Source organism: Salmo trutta, chromosome 16 (assembly GCF_901001165.1).
Source record: "Salmo trutta chromosome 16, fSalTru1.1, whole genome shotgun sequence".
Lineage (NCBI taxonomy): Eukaryota > Metazoa > Chordata > Actinopteri > Salmoniformes > Salmonidae > Salmo > Salmo trutta.
Genome location: NC_042972.1, coordinates 43,097,010 through 43,114,372, shown reverse-complemented (window position 1 = coordinate 43,114,372; position 17,363 = coordinate 43,097,010). Strand labels below are relative to the sequence as shown.

The 17,363-nt window shown below is 41.8% G+C and overlaps 1 protein-coding gene across 2 annotated transcripts in view; it reads right to left on the bottom strand.

The window, feature by feature from the left end:
- LOC115150778 (chemokine-like protein TAFA-1) overlaps positions 1-17,363 on the bottom strand; it is a 256,384-nt gene that overhangs the window by 129,584 nt on the left and 109,437 nt on the right. The window lies entirely within an intron of this gene.

Sequence of the window (17,363 nt, the reverse complement as noted above, 5' to 3'; positions counted from 1 at the left end):
GATGGCCATCTTGAGGGCATGTTAAAGTTTAACGCTGATAAAATCTGACTAACATCACGAGAAATGAATGTTACACATCAGCTGGATTGCTCCTGTGTGCGTTAGGAGGAAACTTACTGTGCCTTCAGAAAGTACTCAGACACCTTGACTTTTTCCACATTTTGTTAGGTTACAGCCTTATTCTAAAATGTATAAAATATTTTTTTCCCTCATAAATCTACGCACACTACCCCATAACTACAAAGCAAAGACAGTTTTTTACACATTTTTGCTCATAAAAGATAAAAATACAACTGAAATATGACATTTACATAAGCATTCAGACAGTTTACTCAGTACTTTGTTGAAGCACCTTTGGCAGTGATTACAGCATTGAGTTTTCTTCGGTATGACACTACAAGCCTGGCACACCTGTATTTTGCTAGTTTCTCCCATTCTTCTCTGCAGATCCTCTCAAGCACTGTCAGGTTGGATGGGGAGCATCGCTGCACAGCTATTTTTAGGTCTCTCCAGAGATGTTCGATCAGGTTCAAGTCTGGGCTCTGGCTGGGCCACTCAAGGACATTCAGAAACTTGTCCCGAAGCCACTCCTGTGTTTTCTTGGCTGTGTTTTTATGATCGTTGTCTTGTTGGAAGGTGAATCTTCACCCCAGTCTTAGGTCCAGCACGCTCTGGAGCAGGTTTTCTCACGGATCGCTCTGTACTTTGCTCCATTCAGCTTTGCCTCGATCCTGACTAGTTTATGAGTCCATGACGCTGAAAAACATCCCCACAGCATGATGTTGCTACCACCATGCTTCACCATAGGCATGGTGCCAGTTTTCCTCCAGACTTGACGCTTGGCATTCAGGCCAAATAACTCAATCTTGGTTTCATCAGTGTTTCTCATGGTCTGAGAGTCTTTAGGTGCCTTTTGGCAAACTTCAAGTGGGCTGTCGTGTGTTTTTTATTGAGGAGTGGCTACCGTCTGGCCACTCTACCATAAATGCCCGATTGGTGGAGTGCTGCAGAGATGGCTGTCCTTCTGGAAATTTCTCCACAGAGGAACTCTGGAGCTCTGTCAGAGCGACCATCCGGTGCTTGGTCACCACCCTGACCAAGGCCCTTCTCTCCCGATTGCTCAGTTTGGCCGGGCGGCCAACTCTAAGGAATAGGTGGTTCCAAACTTCTTCCATTGACGAATGATGGAGGCCACTCTGTTCTTGTGGACCTTCAGTGTTGAAGACATTTTTTTGGTACCCCACCCCAGATCTGTGCCTCGACACAATCCTGTCTCAAAGCTCTAGGGACAATTCCTTTGCACCCATGGCTTGGTTTTTGCTCTGACATGCACTGTCAACTGTGGGGCCTTATATAGACAGCTGTGAGCCTTTCCAAATCATGTCCAATCACTTGAATGTATCACAGGTGGACTCCAATCAAGCTGTAAAAACATGTCAAGGATGATCAATGAATACTTTCCGAAAGCACTTTATATTCTTTACTTTTGGGGACCACCAAAAGAATGAAGCAGACTGATGTTTTGCACTGGGATGTGGAGCCACTGGTGCACTAGTGTGTGGTGCAGCTCTGAGGTGGAGCTCTGAGCTGAGGCTGTGAAGTTCTGCGCTAGGACTGTGAGGCTCTCTGCAGCCTTGAGGAGCTCAGCAGGCCTTGGCTGCAGTAAGAAACCCTGAATATAGATGACATACAGTATCATGGGGCTCTGGAGATCTTCAGGAATACCAATAGAAATGTAAATAAAGCACTCATCCTTACAGTGCATTCGGAAAGTATTCATACCCCTTGACTTATTCCATATTTTGTTGTGTTAGAGCCTGAATTCAAAATAATTTAAATACATTTTTAGAATGTTTTTACATTTTTTTTAAACATGAGCTACAGAAATATCTAATTTAAATAAGTTTTCACACCCCTGAGTCAATACTTTGTAGAAGGATCTTCGGCAGTGATTACAGCTGTGAGTATTTCTTAGTAAGTCTCTAGGAGCTTTCTACACCTGGATTGTGCAACATTTGCACATTTATTCTTAAAAACATTATTCAATCTCTGTCAAGTTGGTTGTTAATAATTGCTCAACAGCCATTAGATTTTGAAGCCGATTTAAGTAAAAATTGTAACTTGGTCACATAGGAACATTAATGTCGTCTTGGTAAGCAACTCCAGTGTGTTTTTGGCCTTGTGTTTTAGGTTATTGTCCTGCTGAAAGGTGTAACTACAATGTTGTTGATCTATCCTCAATTTTCTCCTGTCACAGCATTTAAACTGTGTAACTGTCTCAAAGTCACCATTGGTCTCATGGTGAAATCCCTGAGCGGTTTCCTTTCTCTTTGGCAACTGAGTTAGGATGTCACGACACCGACGGATGGTGGCGCCCCTCCTCGGCCGGGCAGAGCTCGGCGGTCGTCGTCGCCGGCCTACTAGCTGCCATCGATCCTTTTTTGTTTCACTTTCTGTTGGTTAGGTCTAGGTAGGCACGCACCTGTTTTGGGTTAGTTATTAGTAGGGGGGGGGTTATTTAGTTTAGCGTAGGATGTCTGTGTTTGTGCGTGATTATGTTTCTTGTCCGTTTTGTGTGCTTGAGAAACGTGTGCAGGTTTTCCTCTGCCTGTGGTTGGTTTCTTTGTGTTCACCACCGCAGAAGTATTTAAGGGCTGCGTCCCTATTTTTGGCGACCACATCTATTTTTTGGAATAAAGAAGTGTGGTCAAGAATTCTCTGTCTCCTGCGCCTGACTCTACCTCTCCTGTTTTTTTGAGCCAGCTCGTGACATAGGAAGGATGCTTGTATCTTTGTAGTGACTGGGTGTATTGATACACCATCCAAAGTGTAATTAATACCTTCACCATGCTCTGAAGGATATTCAACGTCCGAATTTTTTTTTACCCATTCACCAAAAACCTCCCTCATGTTTGTGGTTTGTGAAATTCACTGCTCAACTGATGGGACCTTACAGATAATTGTATCTGTGGGGTACAGATAAGTGGTATTTATTCAAAAATCACGCTAAACACTAGTATTGCACTAGGAGTGAGTCTATGCAACTTATTATATGACATTGTAAGTACATTTTAAGACATTTTAAGTACATTTCCAGAATTTATTTAGGCTTGCCTTAACCAAGGGGTTGAATACTTATTGACACAAGACATTTCATCTTTTTATTTTTAATACATTTGTAAAAAGTTTGAAAAACATAATTCCACTTTGACATTATGGGGCATTGTGTGTAGGCTGTAACACAAGAAAATGGGGAAAAGGTCAAGGGGGTGTGAATACTTTTTCAAGGCATAAGCCAACTGTCTATATTCTGGCCATTTGATGTATTGTGTGCATTTCTCATGTACAGTATATAAATAAGAGTGGTGCATTAGTGGAGAGGTAATTGTTGCCATGACAACCCTCAGATTTTTTTTAGATACTGTACAGAGGTGCAGCTTCTCCACCTCCACACTTAACAGTTTACTTTGTTATTGATACAGTATGTGCTACTTTTTTAATTAGTTGCTGGTTCTTTGTTCTTTGCTATTTTCATGTCAGCATTATCCCCCTTCTACTCACTGTAAAGTACCTTTTGTTCTGTATATGTCTGCTCTCACTGAATCTACACCCAGGTCACTCAATGTACTGCACCAAAGCATGGTACCATCATCCACTAACAGAGGCTAAAAAAAGCACCTCACATGGTTCATTCGTAGCTTTGCAGCTAAGATGCTGAGCTCAATTTCAAACAGGCATGTAAGAGGTTATTCTGAGGTGATTTAGATGCTGCAGTTTATTACGGTTATACCCATTGCCCATTGCAGTCAGCAGTCTTTAGGAAGGATCAAAAAGTACACTTCTTTGTTCCCAGGGCTAATTAGCATGAATTTATACAGTGGAAAATGGGAAGCTGTAAAATGCCTGATTAGCAAGAGCATGAACTGTGGGATGCATGATTACCTTGATGGAGTTCTACCACTTCCACTGTCTAGTCGGAAATCACACATGGTCACCCATGACGCTAGCACATCTTTATCCCCCCCGTCTCTCTATTAAACTCACATCGATCGATCGATCGATCATCTATCTATCTATCTATCTATCTATCTATCTATCTATCTATCTCTGTCTATCTCTCTAAAATATTCTCTGAGAAGAGAGTATTGTCATCATCTCACTAATTAATGCACTGTTTTTCCTGTGGCAGCAGGATAAAAGAGAAAGAGTCACTCTATCACTCCTGTTCTGCTTGTATCTGTCTGTGTGTTACAACATAATCTGCTGTTTTATGTGTTATCTCCAGTAGGGGGGTGTTGAAAGCTGGTGGGACAATTTATCATTCTGTTTCTTTATCTGTCAAGTAAAAGCCCAAGACACTTCCTCGTCTTATCCAAAGAGCAGTGATAACAATAGGAAAATAGCAGAGCCATCACAAACATCTGTGTTTCAGAGACAATCCATGGAACAAACCCCTCAGCCCCCAACGCAGCAGGACGCAGCTTTTATTTGAGTGGTTCCCTGTGCTAGCTTGCATGCGTCATGCATACTCAATTTAAATGCAGATAAATAGATGAATAGATAAGGAGATGAAAAGTGGAGAAGATTTGTAGATGAGACACCCCCTCTCTCCCCTGCAAAGGCAGAAGACACACCTGGTTGGTGTTGTCTCTGTCAGGCCGTGGTGTTGTGAAGACGAGCAGTTCGAAATGTGACGAGTGATCAGATGTGAGGACATGGAGGAGAGTGTGTGTTATCCCTGGTGGTACTACAAATAACATGCAAACACCTTCCAGTCAAACGAACAGAGCCTCTGTTAGCCATCTTCCACGTGTGGATGACGGCAATGGGATGAAAAGCACACAACCCCACAATGGATTTAGTGCTGTTGAACAAAGTTCCATAAACTTGAAGACTTACAAAGTTGCCTGTAACTTGAAGACCTCCCCTACTTACTTCTGTCTGCCTGAGATGTTGTTTTGTATGATTCTGTCCTTATTGTAATGCTTGTGTATATTCCTCTTGCTCGGTGAGCGTATATGCCTTTGGTATCATTGTGTAAACCAGACAAGGTTACAGGAATCTTTTCAGTAGGGCTGGGAATGGTCAGGGACCTAAAGAAACAATATTACCATGACACTTACAGTGCATTCAGAAAGTATTCACATCCTTTGACTTTTTCCACATTCTGCTACATTACACCCTTATTCTAAAATGTATCAAATAAATAGTTTCCTCATTAATCTACACACAATACCTCATAATGACGAAGTGAAAACAGATTTTTAGAAATATTTTCACATTTTCACATTAAAAAAATAATACAAAAATTACTTATTGACATAAGTATTCAGACCCTTTGCTATGAGACTCAAAACTGAGCTCAGGTGCATCCTGTTTCCATTGATCATCCTTGAGATGTTTCTACAACTTGATTGGAGTCGACCTGTTGTAAATTAAATTAATTGGACATCATTTGGAAAGGCACTCACCTGTCCATATAAGGTCCCACAGAGCAAAAACCAAGCCATGAGGTCAAAGGACTTGTCCGTTGAGCTTTGAGACAGGAATGTGTCAAGGCACAGATCTGGGTAAGGGTAACACATATTTTTTGCAGCATTGAAGGTCCCCAAGAACACAATGACCTCAATCATTCTTAAATGGAAGATGTTTGCAACCACCAAGACACTTCATAGAGCTGGCTGTCTGGCCAAACTGAGCAATTGGGGGAGAAGGGCCTTGGTCAGGTAGGTCACCAAGAACCCGATGGCCACTGACAGAGGTCCAGAGTTCCTCTGTGGAGATGGGAGAACCTTCCAGAAGGACAACCATCTTTGCAGCAGTCCACCAATCAGGGCTTTATGGTAGAGTGGCTAGACTGAAGCCACTCCTTAGTAAAACAGCCCACTTGGAGTTGGCTAAAAGACACCTAAAGGACTCTCAGACCATGACAAACAAGGTTTTCTGGTCTGATGAAACCAAGATTGAACTTTTTGGCCTCTCAGACCATGACAAACAACATTTTCTGATCTAGTGAAACCAAGATGTAACTTTTTGGCCTGAATGCCAAGCATCACGTCTGGAGGAAACCTGGCACCATCTCTATGGTGAAGCATGGTGGTGGTAGCATCAGGCTGTGGGGATGTTTTTCAGCGGCAGGGACTGGGAGACTAGTCAGGATCGAGGGAAAGATGAATGGAGCAACGTACCTAGAGATTCTTGATAAAAACCTGCTCCAGAGCGCTCAGGGCCTCAGACTGAGGCAAAGGTTCACCTTCCAACAGGACAACGACCATAAGCACACAGCCAAAACAATGCAGGACTGACATCGGGATAAGTCTCTGAATGTCCTTGAGTGGCCCAGCCAGAACCCGGACTTCAACCGGATCGAACATCTCTGGAGAGACCAGAAAATAGCTGTGCAGTGACGCTCCCATACAACCTGAAATAGCTTGAGAGGATCTGCAGAGAAGAATGGGAGAAACTCCCCAAATACAGGTGTGCCAATCTTGTAGCGTCATACCCAAGAAGACTCAATGCTGTAATCGCTGCCAAAGGTGTTTCAACAAAGTACTGAGGAAAGGGTCTGAATACTTATGTAAATGTCATATTTCAGTTTTTTATTTTTAATACATTTTTCCTTCATCATTATTGAGTATTGTGTATATACTTAATCAATTTTAGATTAAGGCTGTAACATAACAAAATATGGAAAAAGTCAAGGGGTCTGAATACTTTCCGAATGCACTGTAGGTGCAGATACTATTGCAATTCCCACCATTCTATATTTATCGAGATTCGATACTGCGATTTTATTGCGACGCAGTGTTCTAAACATATTGCTGCAGCGGGACAAGAGAGATGAGAAAAAAAGTTTTGATCAGTCATGGAAATGAAAGTGCTGAAAACATGTTGGCTCACCATTTAAAAAGAAGAGAAATACCGGAGTTTATGCTAACCCTAAATACCAAACAAAAATGTAATAAAATAATCGATACTTGGATTTATAGAATCTATAATATTGTCCAAAATAATATTTTGATACTCTACTATATACATTTTTGTCCACCATCACAAGCTCGTATTATTGTCCTACCTTTGAATTTCAAGTACTCAAAAACTCTGGTTGTCTATGGCAACCTTACCTATGTCAGAATTGCATTTCACTGGCAAAAGTCTCACTTAAGATTTCGATCCAGCTTCTGTCAAACTACAGAATTCTTATGGGGTAAGTTCAGCAGAAGGAATCGAAATGTAACCCAGTATGTGCCTTCGTGGAATAATAATCCATATTCATTTGCAGGGTGACCTAACAAAATAAACCTTCAAAGCTGTCAATGTAAAACTGGCTTAATACTGCATGTTTCTATAATCGTAAAAAAATTGAAAGGTGAAAGCTATGATCCCTTATTGATGTCACTTGTTAAATCCACTTCAATCAGTGTAGATGAAGGGGACAATTGAGACATGGATTGTGTATGTGTGCCATTGTGGGTGAATGGGCAAGACAAAACATTTCAGTGCCTTTGAACAGGGCGGAAGGCGCACCCTGCAAAGCTGCTGAGTTTTTCACACTCAACAGTTTCCTGTTTGCATCAAGAGTGGTCCACCACCCAAAGTACATCCAGCCAACTTGACACAACTGTGGGAAGCATTGGAGTCAACATGGGCCAGCATCCCTGTGGAACACTTTTGAAACCTTGTAGTCCATGCACCGGCGAATTGAGGCTGTTCTGCAGGGCAAAAGGAGGTGCAACTCAATATTAGGAAGGTGTTCCTAATGTTTTGTACACTTAGTTTATACACTGAAAAAAACATTCAAGCAACATGCAACAATTTCAAAGATTTTACTGAGTTACAGTTCATATAAGGATATCCGTCAATTGAAATAAAGTCATTAGGCCCTAATCTATGGATTTCACATGCCTGGGAATACAGATACAATATTTTTTTATTTCACCTTTATTTAACCAGGTAGGCTAGTTGAGAACAAGTTCTCATTTGCAACTGCTGGTATGTTGGTCAGAGATACCTTTAAAAAAAGTAATGGCCTGGATCAGAAAGCCAGTCAGTATCTGGTGTGACTACTATTTGCCTCATGCAGCGCAAGACATATCCTTTGCATAGAGTTGTTCAGGCTATTGATTGTGGGATGTAGAATGTTGTCCCACTCTTTTTCAATGGCTGTGCAAAGATGCTGGATATTGGAGGGAACTGGAACACGTTGTACACGTCACTCCAGAGCATCCCAAACATGCTCAATGAGTGACGTGTCTGGTGACAATTTGCAGCAATGGAAGATCTGGGACTTTTTCAGCTTCCAGGAAATGTGTATAGATCCTTGCGACATAGAGCTGTGCATTATCATGCTGAAACAGGAGGTGATGACAGCAGATTAATGGCATGACAATGGACCTCAGGATCTTGTCAAGCTATCACTGTGCATTCAAATTGGCATTGATAAAATGCAATTGTGTTCGTTGTCAGTAGCTTATGCCTGCCCATACCATAACCCCACCGCCACTATGGGGCACTCTGTTCACAACGTTGACATCAGCAAACCACTCGGCCACACAACACCATACACGTGGTCTCCGGTTCTGAGGCCAGTTAGACGTAAAGCCAAATCCTCTAAAATGACATTATGGTAGAGAAATGAACATTGAATTCTCCGGCAACAGCTCTGGTGGACATTCCTGCAGTCAGCGTGCCAATTGCACACTCCCTCAAGACTTAAGACAACTGTGATATTGTGTTGTGTGACAAAACTGTATATTTTCGAGAGACCTTTTATTGTCCCCAGCATAAGGTGCATCTGTGTAATGATCATGCTGTTTTAATCAGCTTCTTGATATGCCATAAGTGTCAGGTGGATGGATTATCTTGGCAAAGGAGAAATGCTCACTAATGGGGATGTGAACAGAGAAATTGAATATTTCTGAAACCTTTTATTTCAGCTCATGAAACATGGGACCAACACTTTACATGTTGCATTCATATCTTTGTTCAATGTATATATATATGCAGCACCAGTCAAAAGCTTTGAACACTCTTGGCATTCTCACAACCAGCTTCACCTGGAATGCTCAGCATATGAGTTCCCACATATGCTGAGCACTTATTGACTGCTTTTCCTTCACTCTGCGGTCCAACTCCTACCAAACCATCTCAATTGGGTTGAGGTCGGGTGATTGTGGAGGCCAGATCATCTAATGCAGCACTCCATCACTCTCCTTCTTGGTCAAATAGCCCTTACACAGCCTGGATGTGTGTTGGGTCATTGTCCTGTTGAAAAACAAATTATGGTCCCACTAAACGCAAACCAGAGGGGATGGCGTATCTCTGCAGAATGCTTTGGTAGCCATGCTGGATAAGTGTGCCTTGAATTCTAAATAAATCACTGACACTGTCACCAGCAACACACCCCCACACCATCACACCTCCTCCTCCATGCTTCACGGTGGGAACTACACATGCAGAGATCATCCGTTCACCTACTCTGCGTCTCACAAAGACACGGCGGCTGAAACCAAAAATCTAAAATTTGACTAATCAGACCAAAGGACAGATTTCCACCGGCTAATGTCCATTGCTCGTGTTTCTTGGCCCAACAAGTCTCTTCTTTTTCTTGGTGTCCTTTAGTAGTGTTTTTTTTTTGCAGCAATTTGACAATGAAGCCCTCTGAACAGTTGATGTTGAGACGTGTCTGCTACTTGAAATCTGTAAAGCATTTATTTGGGCTGCAATTTCTGAGACTGGTAACTCTAATGAACTTATCCTCTGCAGCAGAGGTAACTCTGTGTCTTCCTTTCCTGTGGTGGTCCTCATGAAAGACAATTTCAGTTTCATCATAGCCCTAGATCGTTTTTGCGACTGTACTTGAAGAAACTTTCAAAGTTCTAGAAATGTTCCGTATTGACTGACCTTCATGTCTTAAAGTAATGAAGGACTGCCGTTTCTATTTGCTTATTTGAGCTGTTTTTGCCATAATATGGACTTGGTCTTTTACCAAATAGGGCTATCTTCTGTATACCACCCCTACCTTGTCACAACACAACTGATTGGCTCAAACGCATTAAGAAAGAAAGACATTCCACAAATTAACTTTTAACAAGGCACACCTGTTAATTGAAATACATTCCAGGTGACTACCTCATGAAGCTGGTTGAGAGAATGGCAAGAGTGTGCAAAGCTGTCATCAAGGCAAAGGGTGGCTACTTGGTTTCTTTAACACTTTTTTTGGTTACATTATTCCATATATGTTATTTCATAGTTTTAGTAAAATAGTAAAAATGAAGAAAAACCCTTGAATGAGTAGGTGTGTCCAAACTTTTGACTGGTACTGTATATATATATATATATATATATATATATATATATATATATATATATATATATATATATATATACAGTATATATATATATTTATATATATTTTAAAAAGTATTTGATCCCCTGCTGATTTTGTACGTTTGCCCACTGACAAAGAAATGATCAGTCTATAATTTTAATGGTAGGTTTATTTGAACTGTGAGAGACAGAATAACAACAGAAAAACGCATGTCAAAAATGTTATAAATTGATTTGCATTTTAATGAGGGAAATAAGTATTTGACCCCCTCTCAATCAGAAAGATTTCTGGCTCTCAGGTGTCTTTTATACAGGTAACGAGCTGAGATTAGGAGCACACTCTTAAAGGGAGTGCTCCTAATCTCAGCTTGTTACCTGTATAAAAGACACCTGTCCACAGAAGCAATCAATCAATCAGATTCCAAACTCTCCACCATGGCCAAGACCAAAGAGCTCTCCAAGGATGTCAGGGACAAGATTGTAGACCTACACAAGGCTGGAATGGGCTACAAGACCATCGCCAAGCAGCTTGGTGAGAAGGTGACAACAGTTGGTGCGATTATTCGCAAATGGAAGAAACACAGAAGAACTGTCAATCTCCCTTGGCCTGGGGCTCCATGCAAGATCTCACCTCGTGGAGTTGCAATGATTATGAGAACGGTGAGGAATCAGCCCAGAACTACACGGGAGGATCTTGTCAATGATCTCAAGGCAGCTGGGACCATAGTCACCAAGAAAACAATTGGTAACACACTACGCCGTGAAGGACTGAAATCCTGCAGCGCCCGCAAGGTCCCCCTGCTCAAGAAAGCACATATACATACCCATCTGATGTTTGCCAATGAACATCTGAATGATTCAGAGGACAACTGAGTGAAAGTGTTGTGGTCAGATGAGACCAAAATGGAGCTCTTTGGCATCAACTCAACTCGCCGTGTTTGGAGGAGGAGGAATGCTGCCTATGACCCCAAGAACACCATATCCACCGTCAAACATGGAGGTGGAAACATTATGCTTTGGGGGTGTTTTTCTGCTAAGGGGACAGGACAACTTCACCGCATCAAAGGGACGATGGACGGGGAAATGTACAGTCAAATGCAAATGAATTACTTAAAAATCATACAATGTGATTTTCTGGGTTTTTCTTTTAGATTCCGTCTCTCACAGTTGAAGTGTACCTATGATAAAAATTACAGACCTCTACATGCTTTGTAAGTAGGAAAACCTGCAAAATCGGCAGTGTATCAAATACTTGTTCTCCCCACTGTACATACAGTATATACATATATAATACAGATTGTACGTAATTCTATGGCAACAGCTCTCATGTTGTTTCAGATATGTTGATGAGTGATCTGCATTTGTGTAAGTGATTTATGTGTCTATTCTAAATCTGTTTTGATGGTTCTGATACAGTATGTCGGCACTGGGATTTGTTACATCACTGGTTGAGAGAAGCAGGACATGGATACTAAGATGATAACATATGTCATATGATATGGGTACATGATGTAAGATGCACGCTTATATTGTCAGCATGAGTTATTGCATAAACATATCCCAAATAAAAATATAGCCTAGCTCTTTTCCCTTTCAGTGTGTTATTCCCTCTCTTCCATCATTAGAGATAACAGAGTCGATTCCGATTGGACTTTGGAGAAGGAGAACAGAGACGCATTTTGGCAATGCCCTAGATAATGTCCTCGCATTAAAAGCTTCTGCCTTAGAGGGCTGTTTCTAAAGTGGCTGTCATGGGCAGTAATGTTATTCTTTCCAAATTATTCAATATTAATTACTTTCATATTGAATATGCTAACCAGAAAAGGCTAAAAGAAAGAAAATAATTCCCCAAGTACTCAAGATGTTAATAACTGACTACAAATTGTGTCAGCAATACATAGTGTGTGTGTGTGTATGTGCATTCATTCCAGGTGGGATATCCCTAGCTTGCGTTACTTGCTGCGTGTTTCTTCCTTATTATTCTAAGCTGCAGTGACAGTCCAGGTGCAGTTAGTCACCTAAGTCTTAATCTAGTCCCTAGACCCCAGGCCCATGCTTTCTCTATCTCTAAATCTGTACAGAGGACAACCACTTCCCCTTTCCAGCTCCATCTCTGCCTGCCTTTATGTCTATCACTTTATTTTCCCAGGCTCCTGTCTTTCGTTAGCTTTTTAAAAAAAACATTTCTCCTTTGCAGAATCTCTGTAAACACCAAATCATTACTGCAGGCAACTCGGATGGATATAGTCTGCCTCTCTCTCATTTTGACAAAAAAATTCTACAACAGCAGAGCCATGAATTATTTAAACATTAATAAGTAAGTGTATCCCCCCTCAAGAAACAGTGAGCACCACAGTTAGTTTCTTTTGTCCAAAAAACAAATTGATTAGTTCAGGGCATTCGACTCATATGCTTTAGATAATTGTTAAAGTTGCACATTGTTGCTGTATTATTCATATTATCACCATGAATAAATTAAGTCATATGTGCTTTATTTCATCGAAAACATCTACAATGATTTACCCTGTGTATAGAGTACCATCCAGGAACACACTAATCAGCATATCAAGGAACCCAACCAACTTCCAAACTTCCTGCTAAAACTCTTGCTCCCTTGCCAACATCTCTGGCTGTAGTTTTGTTGTACAGTTTCCAGTACAGTATGCTGTTTAAGACAAACAAACAGGCGAAAGCCTCTACTCAGCTTGGTGGCAGATGTCCCATCGAGCAAGGCTACCCTCTCCCTGCCAGCAGACAAGCACAGCGTGATCAAATGATGAAGTCCAAACTTTCTGCCAAATTGGATGATGGGAAAATTAGATGCTTGGCACAGGCCCCTGTGTTGATGAAAAGAAACTCTAAAAACTGACTTCTATTTTTAGCGGCTGCAAGCGGCGGCTTCTGTTAAACAGAGTAATTTGATTTATTTGGTAATCTGCCTCTGCTCTTATCGTTTCCAAACCAGTGAGGAGCACTCAATAAAAGAGAGATGTCTAGGGAAATAATGCATAGAACACGCATCCAATGCAGAGACCGTACTGGAGACATTAAAATATTACGTAACTTCATGGTGCCATTGTTCTTGGGAGGAGGGGAATGGTATAATATATGTCCCTGTCATGCAGCACTGCACTGAACTGGGGTAGCAGAGGGAGAGAGAGAAAGTCCTATGGTACAATGGACCCGTGATTACTGCTCCAACTAGCATCACTGCATTAACTTCCCGTTCCTCATCTCAGCCCTACACAGCACTGCACAGCACAGTCTCCCAAACTCTCACCAGGAGAGAAGGCCAGGCAGATTACAGAGTTCAGAGGCAGACCACTGTGTGTTTGGTGCGTGTGTGCATGCGTGGGAGTGTATAGAGGTAGACTGCAGCCAGCACTTCTGATTATCACAGTGACTGTGAGGACTGGGTCCTGGATGATGAGGGCAGGTAATGAAAGGTGTGTGTCTGGGAAGAAGTGGTACAACAATAGGGGTCTGTGATGTATGGACATGTTTAACTATATTTGTGGGCACTGTAAGTCCCCACAAGTATAGTAAACAAGCAAACATTTTACCAACTGGGGACATTTTGTTAGTCCCCGCAAGGTCAAATGCTATTTAGAGCGGGTTTAGGGTTAAGGTTGGAAATAGTGTTAGGGTTAGAATTAGGTTTTGGGTTAGGAACTAGGGTTAGGGTTAAGAGTAATGGTTCGGTTTAGGGTTGAGGTTAGGTCTTGTGGTTTGGGTTAAGTTTTAGGGAAAATAGGATTTTGAATAGGACTGAATTGTGTGTCCCCACAGTATGCACGCATGTGTGTGTGTATGTGTGTGTGTGTGTGCTCGTGCGTGTGCGTGATATGGGAACATAGCCATTGACGCCCTAACCCTGTGTATTCAGGTAAATAGGAAACAGTACTATTCCTACACCACTACCATTGTTTAATTAGCACTCAAAAGCAGCCAACGAGCTCTGAGTTAACTAATCCTATTCAATGCAAGACACTATTTTATCTGTATTTTTACAGGTACCTTTTCACAATGCATTTGTATGGTAATTTTAACACATTAACACACACATACCTAGTTAAATTCTACTTTTTTTTAATACCTTTTTTAACAACACTCTACCTCTGTTTATAGATTTTCAGAGGAGGAGAGATGATGGAGTGGGTCAAACATTTTTAAATGTGGTCTCTGTTATGGCTGTGAAAAAGCCATCATCACACAGCTTGGCATTTTCCATTATAGCTTGACAGCTCTTTCATGAAGTTTGAAAATGTCGTCATGCACTTTTCTTTTTGGTCCTTTTACAATTTCACATGGCCAAAGATTATGTCTGAATAAGCAATTAACTTTGTATTATTTTTCTGTGAATAAGTACATTGCACAATTAGTCATAAAAATGGTCATGAAGGTCAATGACCAGAAAAACGTATTACACAATTGCAGATCAGTGATAAAGGTTGATTAAGTACTGGTATTCTCGAGTTTCAATCAACTACAACAAAAAACATTACTGAGCGACTAAAGATAGCATAATGGCAATGTTTCCATCCTTTTGGATGTAGAACGGCAGAATAAATACTGTATTCCCTCATGATGAAAATGTGGTCTTGGGTTATGGGTTTGGAATAGGGGTCACTTCACACGTTCTATGTTTTCCTGACATGAAACATACCGACATGCCACTTCCCATTCCATTTTGAAACACTTCATAGAGTAAGCCACTGTATCTGTATGACCTTGTTCTCTCCTTGGCCTTCTCCGCTCCCAGTTTCACAGCATCAGGTCTGTCTACGTGTGAGATGGAGCCCCAGTCGCTCACTACCACCAGCCTGAACCAGGGGATCGATGAGCGACTGGGCCTCTTACTGTAATCACTGACCCATTCCCCAGCCACCATTTGTCCCCTGACCCCTCCTCCCCAGCCCTGTGCGGAGAGCTCGATTTCTGCAGAGCCGGGTCCAAGAGATCGTAATGATTTCAGTTCACTCAGGCTCTGGACCATGAGCCCTCTCAAGCTCACATACTACAGTTTCGAAGACTACACATTTATTCTATAGAAACAGCAGTTATGTGAGCCATGAAGACATTTTCATCCAGAGAACAATGTCGGTTATTATATACTGTAACAGACATACTGGTGGGCAGCACTGTGCATTCTATACCTTTTAATGAGTCCATGGAGGCAGGAAGGCAGACCAAGTGTCAAACTGTCTTTATGTGCTAAATGTTTTCCTAATCCATCTCTATCTGAACAGATGTTATGCTGTCTGTCTGATGATACAAGCACTTAGTTGGCGAGACTCGACTATCTAAGCTACATACCTGAGGGTTTTTTAAAGTTCCTAACTTATGCAGTCCAGATTCACGTCTCCATGGCAACCCTCAAACTGCACCATGTGGCCCAGCATGAAGTCTCCACCAGTGTTCTTTGTCTAAGGGCAACAGCGTGTTCAACACATGGCTCAAACATCTGCTGTCTGTTTGACAGGATTGAGATTGATGACCAGGGTGAGCAATCAAACTATGACCGGGATGAACACATTTTTATCGGTACGCCCATTCTCTTCCTATCCCACCTTCTCCTTAACTGGTGTCCCCGGTACCGGTGGCCACGGTGGCGTCTCTGCCCTGGGCCCATGGTGGATGCCGTGGCAATGTGAGACGTACAGCAGCTGGAGAGCCGGTGGGGCTGTGGGGAAATGTTTTCTTAGGCCCAAGGATCCTCCCATGGAACAAGTCATCTGTGAACAGCTGCCGGAGTCAGATGGAGAGGATGCACACAGCATTCTAATTAATGAAGCTGTTGGCGATGGGGTTGCTCATCGCTCACGTAGCTTTACTTATGGTGGAGCGGTGGGAGACTGTGTAACAACATAATCCACACATGCACACACTGGAGGAACATGCTGTTTGTGTGTAATAGAGGTGGTATGTATTGTGTGACAGTAAAGTCTTGTGAAATAAAGACCTGAAGTATTGTAACTATTGCCTCAGAAACACAGAAGCTGGGACACATCATGTGAGCATTCTATAGAACCCCAGCAGGTTTGGTACACGTTACATATGGAAGAGGTTGTTCATCATTCTGACAGTAACGTTATTGTTCATCATTCTGACACCCACGTTATTTTCATATTACATGCATTGAATCATTGATGCGAGTGAACTTGAGATTACCACTCAAGGGTTACTATATAGGCTACAATAATAACACGCACATCTCCCGTGTCTTCGCTCGCCTCTTTTTGAATGTGGAGTGTTCACTAATGTCTGGGTCTGACGCAGTGTGAAGATGTGTGAGGCGAGTATGAGGAGAGTGTCTGATCCTTTAATCTGTAAAACAGCTGCTCTTTGGAAGTTGCAAATAACTTAATTCATGTATCAGGCTCTTCAAACAGAATCTACGATGAGCCATTGGGGAGAATGCTGATTGAGTTAAAAGACCTTACTTAACTCTAAGTCAAAAGCCAAACTTGTCTTCACCTCGGCTAGCAGTGTATTGCAAAAGCATAACTGCTCCAGTGATGTATAATTTGTCAGCATGTCTCAGAGACGTCCCATGTCTCAGAGAAGCTCTTGTGCCTCCTTAGAAGAAGGGATGGGTAGGGTCCTTAGTATGAGGTGTGATCTGACAGAGAGCTTACAGAAAGAGCTCATACCCCTTGACTTATTCCACATTTAGTTTTGTTACAGCTTGAATTAAAAATTGATTAAATATAATAGTTTTTTTTAAGCATCTTTGGCAGTGATTAGAGTCTTTCTGGGTAAATCTCTAAGAGCTTTCCACACCTGGATTGTGCAACATTTGCCCATTATTCTCTTCAAAATTCTTCAAGCTCTGTCAAATTGGTTGATAATCATTGCTTGACAACCATTTTCAGGTCTCGTCATAGATTTTCATGTAGATTTAAGTCAAAACTGTTTTAGGTTATTGTCCTGCTGAAAGCAGTGCTTAATTTGTAAATCGGGAGGTCCCGGAACACAGTGAGTGGGGGGGGGGGGGGGGGGGGTTCCGGCGGGCTCTGAGGTACACATTGAGA